We start from the raw sequence: 12,483 nt of genomic DNA on the forward strand, positions 1-12,483 counted from the left end.
CACAGAAGCAATCAATCAATCAATCCCATTCCAAACTCTCCACTATGGCCAAGACCAAAGAGCTGTCCAAGGATGTCAGGGACAAGGTTGTAGACCTACATAACGCTGGAATGGGCTACAAGACCATCGGCAAGCAGCTTGGTGAGAAGGTGACAACAGTTGGTGTGATTATTCGCAAATGGAAGAAACACAAATGAACTGCCAGTCTCCCTCGGTCTCGGACTCGGACAAAATCTCACCTCGAGGAGTTACAGTGATTATGAGAACGGTGAGGAATCAGCCCAGAATTACGCGGGAGGATCTTGTCAATGATCTCAAGGTAGCTGGAACCTTAGTCAATAAGAAAAAAATTGGTAACACTATGCCATGAAGAAATGAAATCCTGCAGCGCCCTCAAGTTCCTCGTGCTCAAGAAAGCAGATGTACAGGCCTGTCTGAAGTTTGCCAATAAACATCTGAATGATTCAAGGAGAACTGGGGGAAAGTGTTGATCAGTCAGATGAGACCAAAATCGAGCTCTCTGGCATCAAGTCAACTCGCCATGTTTGGAGAAGGAGGAATTCTCCCAATGACCCCAAGAAGATCATCCCCACTATCAAACATGGAGGTGGAAACATTATGTTTTGGGGGTGTTTTTCTACTAAGGGGACAGGACAACTTCACCGCATCAAAGGGACGATGGACGGGGCCATGTACTGTCAAATCTTGGGTGAGAACTTCCTTCGCTCAGCTAGGGCTTTGAAAATGGGTCATGGATGGGTTGTCCAGCATGACAATGACGCAAAACACATGGCTAAGGCAACAAAGGAATGGCTAAAGAAGAAGCACATTAAGGTCCTGAAGTGGCCTAGCTAGTCTATCCCATAGAAAATCTGTGGAGGGAGCAGAAGGTCCGAGTTGCCCATCATCAGCAAGACTTGGACAAGATCTGCAAAAAGGAGTCAGTGGGCAAACATACAAAATCCGCAGGGGATTGAATAATTTTTTTCCCTCACTGTAAATGTCTGTGTGTCTGTATATAAAAATAACAATACACAGACACATTATAGAAAAAGAGTGCAGACACTGTATCCACTGTAACTCTTAATCCTTTAATACTAGTGTGTGTAAAGTGTGTATCTTCACTTTAAAACTGAAAACTGACAGCTTTGTGTTGCTTGATAGTGTTGATAATCACATCTGGACTTACCAAGCCTTTCTGCAGTTCCTCACAGCTGGAATCAGTCTCCGTCGTCCCTTCACAGATGCGTTGTACAAGTGCAGGTCCAACTGGAACATGTACACTGCAGCCAGAAACTCCTGAACGCTCAGATGAACAAAGCAGTAGACTGTTTTCTGGAAGATCACACTCTCTCTTTTGAAGATCTCTGTACAAACTCCTGAGTACACCGAGGCCTCTGTCACATCAAGACCACACTGGTCCACGTCTTCTTGGTAGAACATGATGTTTCCTTTCTCCAGCCTCCCCAGCTTCAGAAGAACCTTCCTGTCAGCCTCCATCAGCTCCTGTGGACTCGTCTCATGTCCCTCATCATACTTATGCTTCTTCGTCTTTGTCTGAACCAGCAGGAAGTGTGAGTACAGGTCAGTCAGGGTCTTGGGCAGCTCTCCTGTCTGGTCTGTAGTCAACATGTGCTCCAGAACTGTAGCAGTGATCCAGCAGAAGACTGGGATTAGACACATGATGTGGAGGCTCCTGGAGGTCTTGATGTGTGAGATCATTCTGCTGGACTGCTCTTCATCACTGACTCTCCTCCTGAAGTACTCCTCCTTCTGGGCGTCAGTGAAGCCTCGTACTTCTGTTACCCTGTCAGCAGCACATTGACTGATGACTTCTGTGTGACATCAGACACAACCTCATTGTTGTGGAAATCCAATGAAAGTCTGCTTTCATCCAGGCCGTCAAAGATGAACAACAGTTTACAGACAGCGAGCTTCTCTGCTGGGACCTTCTGTAATGTTGGATGGAAAACATGGAGCAGTGCGAGAAGACTGTACTGCTCATCTTTGATCAAGTTCAGCTTCCTGAACGAAAGCAGAACCAACAGACTGACATCTTGGTTTTCCAAGCCCTCTGCCCAGTCCAGAGTGAACTTCTGCACTGAGAAGGTTTTTCCAACACCAGCGACGCCGTTGGTCAGAACCACTCTGATGGGTCTTTGTTGGTCAGGTAAGGCTTTAAAGATGTCGTGGCACTTGATTGGAGTTTCATGGAGGGTCTCCATCTTGGCAGCTGTCTCAAGCTGCCTCACCTCATGTTGGGTATTAACCTCTTCACTCTGTCCCTCTGTGATGTAGAGCTCAGTGTAGATCCTGTTGAGGAGGGTTCCACTTCCTGTTTCATCACTTCCTTCAGTCACACGTTCACATCTCCTCCTCAGACTGAACTTATGTTCATCTAAAACTTCCTGCAGACCACTATCTGCTGAAAGAGATGAAAAAGAAATATTCTAAGACTAAACAGAGAGCAAGAATCCAGATAAATAAAATGTTTTGGAATTTATGATATTATTGATAATATAAATAAAACCAAATGTCCCTGTAATTAAACAGAAAGCCCTGTTTTCATGACTTGATAACATCAGCAGACAGATGTCCAGTCTTACTTTGTACAGAGCTGCTCTGACTGGCGCAGTCACAGCACTTTCATTTCTGTGGGTGGTTTTCTTTCATTAAATCCTTTTGGAATAAAAAAGTGCTCTACATAGAGGTGAGAACCTCTGAGAACTTACTCAATAATCATAATCATTAAAGCATAACAACGATTTCAACATGTAAAAGTCTGCAGTATCATGTGTGCTGTAGCATGTCAACCTTTTTATGTACCGCCCCATCCAGACTGTGATTGGTCAGTTCACGATAACTGACACTGAAGAGAGTATCGACTTTATGTTGAACATGTTTTAACAAAAGGCACAGATATAGCTAAATACCCAGACAGCACAACCTGGCCCTTGCTTATATTACCCCATCTGTCTCACCACTTCAGCTGCAGAACCTGGACTAGCAGAACTGTACTGAGGATCTTTGCTGGTGATGACGCATCTCATGTTTATATATGATGGACTGCTCAAACAGCCCACAGAGCGAGAGGAGACCCCTGGTGCTCCCAATGGCTACTTACTGTGACAGTATTTAATAATTAATTAATCAAATTGTTGAATTTGAGTTCATTCTAACATTTCTTTACTCTACAGTACATAGGGAGAAAACTGACTGAAAGACTTTGACAGTAAAATAATAAAAATGTTGGATTAACAATCACCCTGCCTCTGCCTTCAGTTTTCCTCCGTCAAAATGGAGTCTGAACTTTCAACTTTCATTTCCCCATTATCCATTTACAGGAAACAACATGAGCCTCTCCCTTCCTCTCTCTCTCTCTCTTTGTGTGTAACACAATGGTTTAACAAAAAAAACTTTTATAGATTTTTTCAGTTTTTTCAACATTACATGTAAATACCATGAAAATACAGAAAAATAATTTTATTAAAAACATTAACCAAAAAAAAGTTTTAATCTTTAAATTCATATAATGAGAAATTATAGTTGTTTTTTTACAGGATTATTCCATTTCTTTATTGCCCTGAATGTAAAATTACATTGAATTCTATGTAAAGAGAGAAAAAAATTCACATATTTAAAATTAAGACAACATTCTGTTTTTTACTGTGAAACTTTAAATTTAAGGTAAATAAATGTAACATAACAATCGTAAAATAACGGTAAAAAGTCTGGCAGCAAAGTTGCCAAACACTTACCTTCAAATTACAGTAAAGAACCTTAAATTATTCCAAGGAATAATTCTATTTTTTAAATACAGATATTTACTGTAAACATTGTCTGTATTTTTACAGTCCAACTGCTGTAGAATGAAAAGAAAATCTCATTTAAAAAATGTCTGTAAAATGTTAAACAAATGTACAAATCTGCATATAAACTAAAATTACACAATTACACAAAACTGCTGTTTTTACACAGTATTCTTTGGTAAATTCATAAGATTATCTATTCCATCCACAAGAAATCCTAGTCAAAATACAGAGTTTTAGATGTAACACAAAACAATTAAATAGAATTAATTGAAATACCGTGTTTTAAAACTCATTAACAGTATCTTGAAAGCTTTGGGCTTTTATTTTATCGGATTATCCAATCTATTAATAGTAAATTCCTGTAAAATTTGTTTTTTAAACTGTAGAATAAAGATCACGTGATAATAGCTTGCAAAACCATATTTGTATAGTGATTACTTTATATAAACAATATTGATAGTAATTACAAGCAACTATCCAGTATATCTACGAACTTTTCGCATTAATGTATAAGGTTTACTTTATAGACATTCATAGGCCATTTAAGGCTAAATAGACTAGGGCTGAAACGATTCATCGATTAAATCTATAAAATCGATTAATAAAATGCTTCGACACAAATTCTTTGCATCGATGCTTCGTTTAATCCATTTAACTATAAAGCAGAGTGTTTCACACGGGCATTTATTACTGTTGCACATCGCTCTTACGTTGTGAACACGACGTGATTATGATGGTGCTGTTTGCAAAGTGGAGGAAGAGAGAGAAAACAGTGAGGGACAAAGAAGAAAGTGTCCAAAGTCTGGGATTATTTCAAGCTAAAGTACTCTGTAATGTTACCGTCCGTCCACCGTAAAAGGAAACTTGTGTCGCCTCGTCAACAGCACGACGGTAGCTAACGTTACCTTATCAGAATGGCAAGCCATTAGTGCCCAGAAACGTCACTCTTGTAGCGTGAGGCATATGGCATGAGCATATGAGCATATGGCTTGCCATATGCCATAAGGTGCACGCTGGTAGTGTGCAAGAGCGTCCAGAAAGACGTTAACTATCGCTAACTGCCTTCACTTATGTCAAAAATAGACCAGCTGCCTTTTCTTTGCGCAGCGGAGTGGAGAGTCACTACTGGGCCACTTCTGGAACGCACTGCGGCACTTCAGGTGTAGGGCTGCAGCTAACGATGACTTTAGTATTCAAAGCTTCTATAGATTATTTCAACGATTCATTGATGCTTTGTTTAAGAAGTACTTTTGCTTGGTGGTGGCGTCATATGACGGCAGTCTTGAAGTCGTTGTGGCGTTCACACTACGTGAGTGATCATGACAGGGGGTCACACACTACAGGAGCTGACAGCGGCTGAGTTACCCGACGCTTATGGGCTGATTTTTGTGTCAGTACAGACTGAATTTGAATAATTTAGAACTGAATTTCAATTGCTCACCTTGAATAATTGCATTAAAAAACTGAATTTGAATTGTTCAACTTGAATAATTGCATTAAAAAACTGAATTTGAATTGTTCAACTTGAATAATTGCATTAAAAAACTGAATTTGAATTGCTCTGAATTCCAATAAACTTGAAACTGAATGTGATATTATGAACCTCAACTGAAACTGTTTTTGAGACTCACTAAATATTCAAGTCTTTGTGTGCTTTCACTTTCAGTTCAAATTGAGTTTTCTAAATTCAATTTCAATCCACAAAATTCAGTTTTAAGGTCACAGGCAGGTCAAGGTCCTTGAGGAAGAGCAATCGAGTGCAGATGCACAGAGCGCTTTTTCGGCCAATCAGCACGTTTGTTTTTGACCATTTCCTGTATTCCACACCGGCAGGCTGTTGACCCGGCTGTGTGGAAGTTATCTCCTAAAGCCCACACTAGAGGTTAGGTAACTACTACTTTGTCTGTAACTAAATGAGCTACTAATATGGGTTGCACCACAATTACTTGGGCAGACCTTCACTAGATTAACTTGGGAGTAAAGTCGTAACTATGGCAAATGGCCGTGTGCATTAGCTTTCTGGCTAGGTAGCCACACATCTTAGCACATATAGTAAGCTAGATCGATATTGAAATATCATATCAATAAATTCGGTCTCTACTGGATTACCAGTCTGTCATTCATTCTATCCATTCAAAACATAGTCGGACTTGCCACTAGCAACATTGCCCAGCAACTTTGCTCAAAAAGTTGCCCCGTGTATCATCAGCTGTAGTCGGTGGCATGTGGTGGGTTAGTTTTTGTGGAACTACTGTCACGCTAACATTAACTCTGCTTATTATGCTGTCTTCTGCTCTTGATGTTCGCTGGTAACGTTATGTGGGTCTGTTGTTGTTGTGACATGCATATGTACCTGATAGACCCTGTGGTACACATGTGAAAAACAAATGGTCACTTTCTTTGGTTTAACTTTAACATCAAGCTGCAAAATTGCTCATACCCAAAAGCTTTAACGTGACAGTAATGTAGTGGATCAGCAAGCGTGTTTTAATTATTTTATGCGATTATGAGATTCCAAAAATCTCTGTCTCTCCCTGAGAAAAGGGGGGGGGTTGAGATATCAACCCTCAACAAACAGCTGAAGTACCCCAAAGGAGGGGGTGAAAGGTTTGCTTCACTTCCAAGTACTGCTTGGGCATTTTCAAACATAAAACCTACCACCTCCGGAGAAGCTGAGATAACAGACCCTATGCATGACTATTAAAATGACAATATGAACATTACACAGAGACTAACCTCAACCTGAACCAGGCTGTGAGGACCTCCGCAGCCATAAACTAAACAACCTCTAAACACTCCCAAGACCAAAAGGGCAGGGTAACCATGGTAATGAAGTTCCTCTTTCAGATTACTTCCAAACATCAAAGTTCTCCTTTTCAGTCTTGACTCTCTACCCCACCAAAAAGCCATTCATTTGGACTCTTAACATGCCCTCTCACTTTCACAGCTAGGCGTGAGGAACTCCAGACGCCAGAGAAGGACACTGCCCCAAATTCCTTTGTGTGGACAAATGACTACTGTCTCATTATAACTTGGTCTCTCCACTCCATTTGAGTAGTTATATTACCATGTTGTTGATGTTGTTGAAAAGAAGAATTCATAAATAAGTTAATTTTGCAGTGCTTTAATTTTCAGCAAGAGTCCCTGACATTTCTTCAATTTATGTTGTAACCAATACTTTGTTCCCAACACTTTTTGACCCTTCCTTTAGAAATGATGTGATACAGAAATATTATCAAAGGTTAAATAACTAATTTCCCCCAGCTCCTGAGCAAATGATTGTTTTAAAGAAATAATCAAAGTCTCCTCATGGAACCAGAGTTCCCCCAAGAGGACAAACTAAGCATTACATGCCATCGTTCTGAAATGCTGCTCTTGCTGTTTTAACGCATCTCTCTGTACTTATTTGTTCGTAATCTGATGCCATATTTGTGTAACTTGCTTATATTCTGTAAGAATGTCAATGTCAACAGTCAATATTATTAAGGAAATATTGAGTTATGTCTCTTTCATTCTGAAATCCTGAAAATGTGTTTAAAGGCAGGGTAGGCAATTTACCTACTTAGCACACAGCTAACTGTTGCAACGAGTGCAGACTGGTGTAAGAGCCAGAGATGAGACCATGAATTACATCTAGCTGTAGGTGAGCTGGAAAACAGCAGCCCAAGCTGTGTTTTCCGACGCTAACATTAGGTATGACAATGTAAGTGTAGTCTGCGCTGGTTTAGTTATTCACCATATAGGTTTAGTGTTATACTATGTTTACACCTAACTTTAGTTATCTTTACCTTGTATCTAATCTGTTTGTGATTATCTTGTGTATGTTGCTTTTACAAATGTGGTGATGTAGCTGTGTGTTTGTAGTTATGAGAAAGACATTTCAACATTAATATACATTAACAATGATGGCTAAAGGTCCCCAAGTATCTGTGTTTCTGGATTACAACCATCATGTACACAGTCCAGCCAGGAGAAAAGCTGATGACACAGTTCAGTATGTTACATTATGAGTACTCTTGTGCATTTTACTCAATACATTTATAAGTGATGAAAAATATTATTACAGTACAGTATGAGGAATACAGATAAATGGTGCTGATTTATTGTTTTGATTGCATTTTATGTGGAAATGCTAACTACTCTATAAGAGAATAATGTCAGGTATTACAAACTTTTCACTAAGCTGATCCTCCTTTCTGTATTATCAGGTACAGCAAGGTGTACAACAAAAAGTCCAGGAAGTGGATTGAAGGTGTAGAAGGACTACAGTTACATTGCAGACCTCCAGAGTGCCATCTTCCTCCTTCGACGGTTGTCTACTACTGAGGAGATGCCTAGAAGCAGAACCAGGAGACCTGATGATCCCCGTCAACATGGGGTTCAGTCAGGTGTCCCTGCCCCAACTGTGTTGCTAAATACAGCAAAATATAAATCAAAAAGTAATATGGTTGTTTTTGAAATGTGGTAATCATGTCAGAGAGGTTACTGTGATATATTTAATCATCTCCACAGCAGCGATACGATGCTACGAGTAAAGTCTGAACTGTCTTCATAATCAGTCAGGACACCTCTGGACACACCTCGTCTCTTCCTGTATATACTTAATTTTAATGATGTTTAAAATGTTCTATTTGTGATATAGGTTGTAGTTTTAGTAGTATTTTAATATCAATAAACAAGTGTTATACCAGATTTGGATGTCATTATTGGAGACATAAGACATAAATGAGGTTGCTTGATTGTTTATGCTGCCAGTGTAAAGAATATCATTGTGTTTTCTCTACCCTCCTGGGAATAAAACAAAAACAATGTACAGGTATTCATCCACACAATGGAGGGAATTATTTGTGTAGCACTGTGTCAGTTAGTGACATTACATCTTACACCCTGCTAGGATTAAACCTCTGTGTTGTTCCAGTGGATCAGGAGAACAGTTGCATATCTTCCATAAACTCAGTATCACAACTCTGTGTCTAAGTGCTCCACACTGCCATACTACAAACTGTTTTTAGCTTTGCCCAATGTTACTGCAGCTGTTAGAATCAGTTTTATTGCCAGGTATGTGTTCACATACGAGGAATTTGATTCAGGATTGTACATTGCTCACGATGTGCTTACTTATACAATAATAAAATAATAATATAATAATAATAAAATAAAATCAGGCACAAACTACAGAGGAGACAACACTAATATACACACTATGAACAAAACAATACAGACATATTGACAAATAGTGCAGTAATCAGAGTGCAAAGGATGCAAGAGTAAACTATTGTCATTATGTACACGTACACTTACGGCCTAAGAAGTTTGGCCCGGCCTTGCCACTTAGATTCCTTTGTTCTTTTCAAGCCACACACGCGAAGCGCCGCGACCTCGGCTTTTCCCTCGTTACCAGCAACTTACTTGCTTCATATCTTCTTTTGTTTTGTTGTTAAAAGTGATCAGTTTTAGTTGCACAACTTTGAATTCAAGTTCTTTTAGCTTTACTGTAGTCGAGTGAACTTATACTGCTGCCACCGAAGTTCGGACCCAGCCACGAGGGCCGTTACGCCAGCAGTAACAGAGGACAACCACGAAGCAAGCCAAGCTAACGGTCTAACTTAACATTACCACCTCAAGTTTTCTTCAACCCAAGCCGACCGAAGCCGGACCTCCAGGAAAAGCTGCTAGTAAAAAAACGGTCCTGGCATGCCAAACCGTGGAATCGCGGACGCCAAGACCGCTAACTAGTCTTGAGGCCAGCCTAACACCAACCGCTACATTTTGTGGTTGAGTTGATGTCCAATAGTCCTTTAATCCGTTAGTTTAATCCTAGCCAAATTTAACCTAGTTACCATCATAACTTGCGTTCATTAGTTCTCTCGTTCTCTTAGAATCAGATTCTTCCCCACAATAGAACAACTCACTTTACACTGAACTCCACAACATTCTCATTGTTGGCATCATGTTTGTTTAGTCATTGTTTATTCCTTTGATGGTTATTTAATCGCAGTTATGTCACCTTGAGTTAGTTAATAAATTTGTGTGTGTGTATTGTTTAACACCAGGTCACTGCAACGGAGGATTTACGCCTTCGATATGAGATTGACTGATTGATTTAAGATAATTGAGCGATTATTAACTAATTGAGCACTAGCGAATAATTGTATAATAATTAAAACTCATACCTAGAGTGTCCTGAAGGCCCTGGGCCCAGGTGGTGCCCTTTTCAACGTTTATGAGTTAATATTTTCTGAATATTAATACTCATAATTTGTATTATTACAAAAGTAGGTATGCTACAGTAAATAAACCTAGATAAGAGGTAACAGCTTGTTTGCTCCGCTAGACAAAACATTTGCAGCGTAAATACGTAGATGCCAATGTTTGTAGTATGATACACTAACTTCTTTCTTCTAATTGTTTTGGACTTTTTGTAGCTGTTGACATAATCACAAATTTGAGATGACCAGACAGACCCACCACAGAGACAAACCACCAGTATAGCAGAGGAATCAGAAGTACAGGTTTCCAGTATAATATATGAAGACTTCAAACTATTTCTAGCTATTAACCTCAGGTAGATATTGCTAATGAAATGTCTCTATCACATAATGTTAGCTTAGTATTTATGCAAAACTCTCTAAACCAGCATACACCCTGTCTTACATTTGTCTTTACAGGTGTCCTGATTTTGTGAACAGTGACTTACAGAGCCCAGTGGAGTAGAAAACATTTGTTTGGAAGAGACAGAGGTAATGTGTTCTGCACATGTAATATTAAATGTATCACAGTAGCTTGTGGAATGTCAACACTGAGGCCGATAGTAATTGTCATGGTAGGATGTAGATGTGAAACATTAGTCATGTATTTATTTCTAGTAAAAAAGATACCCCATAAATGTGCAAAGTCATCAGAATGATAGAATAGTGATTATGATGATTGCTTTAGACCAGTAACACTTTATATGAGGCAGAAACATGTATGGAATAGTCTATGAAGATTGGTTGAAGATACTGGAAGACGTTTGTTTCCCTGCCAGTCAGTCAGAACTGAAGAAGTCCTTTGGATGAGGGACAAAACGTCTTCCAGTATCTTCAACCAAGTCCAGTTGCCCTTGATTTTAACCTGCGTTGGATAACTATGACCTGGATGACTGAGAATCTTCATAGACATCTTGCTAATCATTTTGGGATGAACACCCTCAGATTGGTACGGGAGTATGAAAGGACAGCCAGGAAAATTGCAGACTACAGGAACCATCTACGATTCAACCTGAGATGCCGACATCACAAACTTATTCCCAACAGCCTACACTTAGGCTCCACGGTAAAAGGACACAGAGCCGGAATAATCCTGGAGAAAGTGCAACACCAGCTACTGAACGAGAGAGTGAGACAGATACACTTCACAATTGAAGCCCTGAAGAAAGAAATGGACAACATACACCACAAACTAGAAACATATCTGCCCAGTACATCACTGGGAAAGGTCATGGACTTCATCAAGAAAGCACAGCTATCTCAGCACAACAAGAGCAAAGAAAGACAGACTCAGAAATTCCAAAACCTACAGTCCAGAGCGAGCAGCACCAACAGAACAGGAGAATTGTCTTGGAGGACAAAAGAACAACCCCACAACACTTGAAACAGACAACAGATGGGTGAAAAACTTGTCAGATAGGGAACTCACCCAACCAGAGAAAGACGTTCTGGCCAAAGGATTAAACTTCGCCATTACACCACAGCAACTACCTATAGTAGACCTCATCACAGCCACAGAATCGGCCATTAGGAAAAACAAATTAACAGAAACAGAAGCGGAACAGCTCAGACTAAAGGTATCTGCAGCCCTTTCTAATGCGAAGGCTCCCCCTTCCAACCTCACCATCCAAGAAAGGAAGGCTGTGACATCTCTGAGCAAGGATCAAAACATCACTATCCTACCTGCTGACAAAGGAAGATGCACGGTAGTACTTAACACAGCTGACTACCAGAACAAAGTCAACACACTACTAACTACAGTTACAGAAGGACAACACCATCAACCGTGAACAATATTATCCGTTTGTAAACGGCTAACACAGGACAACACCCTGGACAACAGAACTAGACTCAGCCCTGACCAAATCTGTAAATTACTCGACCTCTGTCTAAACACCACCTATTTCCAGTACAACGGTGGATTCTACAGACAGAAGCATGGCTGTGCCATGGGCTCACCGGTATCCCCGATCGTGGCAAACATCTACATGGAAGAAGTGGAGAATAAAGCCCTCAACTCCTTCAGAGGAATAGCACCGAGCCACTGGTACAGATATGTGGACAACACCTGGGTCAAAATTAAAAGCCAGGAAGTGCAAGCCTTCACAGAACACATCAACTCTGTGGACAGTAACATCAAGTTCACACAAGAAGATGTTCACAACAACAGTTTGGCCTTCCTGGACTGCGCTGTACACATTGAAGAGGACAGGAGCCTGCAGATTGGTGTTTACAGAAAACCCACACACACAGACCAATACCTACTGTTCGATTCCCACCACCCACTGAAGCACAAGCTAGGGGTCATGAGAACACTGCACCACAGAGCGGAAAACATACCAACAAGCGCCCAAGCCAGAGAGAAGGAACAGAAACACCTGAAACTCAGGAGGATTTTCAACAAACACAACATCCCTGTGTTT

The sequence above is a fragment of the Micropterus dolomieu genome, linkage group LG01 (assembly GCF_021292245.1).
Source record: "Micropterus dolomieu isolate WLL.071019.BEF.003 ecotype Adirondacks linkage group LG01, ASM2129224v1, whole genome shotgun sequence".
In the NCBI taxonomy this organism is placed as follows: Eukaryota; Metazoa; Chordata; class Actinopteri; order Centrarchiformes; family Centrarchidae; genus Micropterus; species Micropterus dolomieu.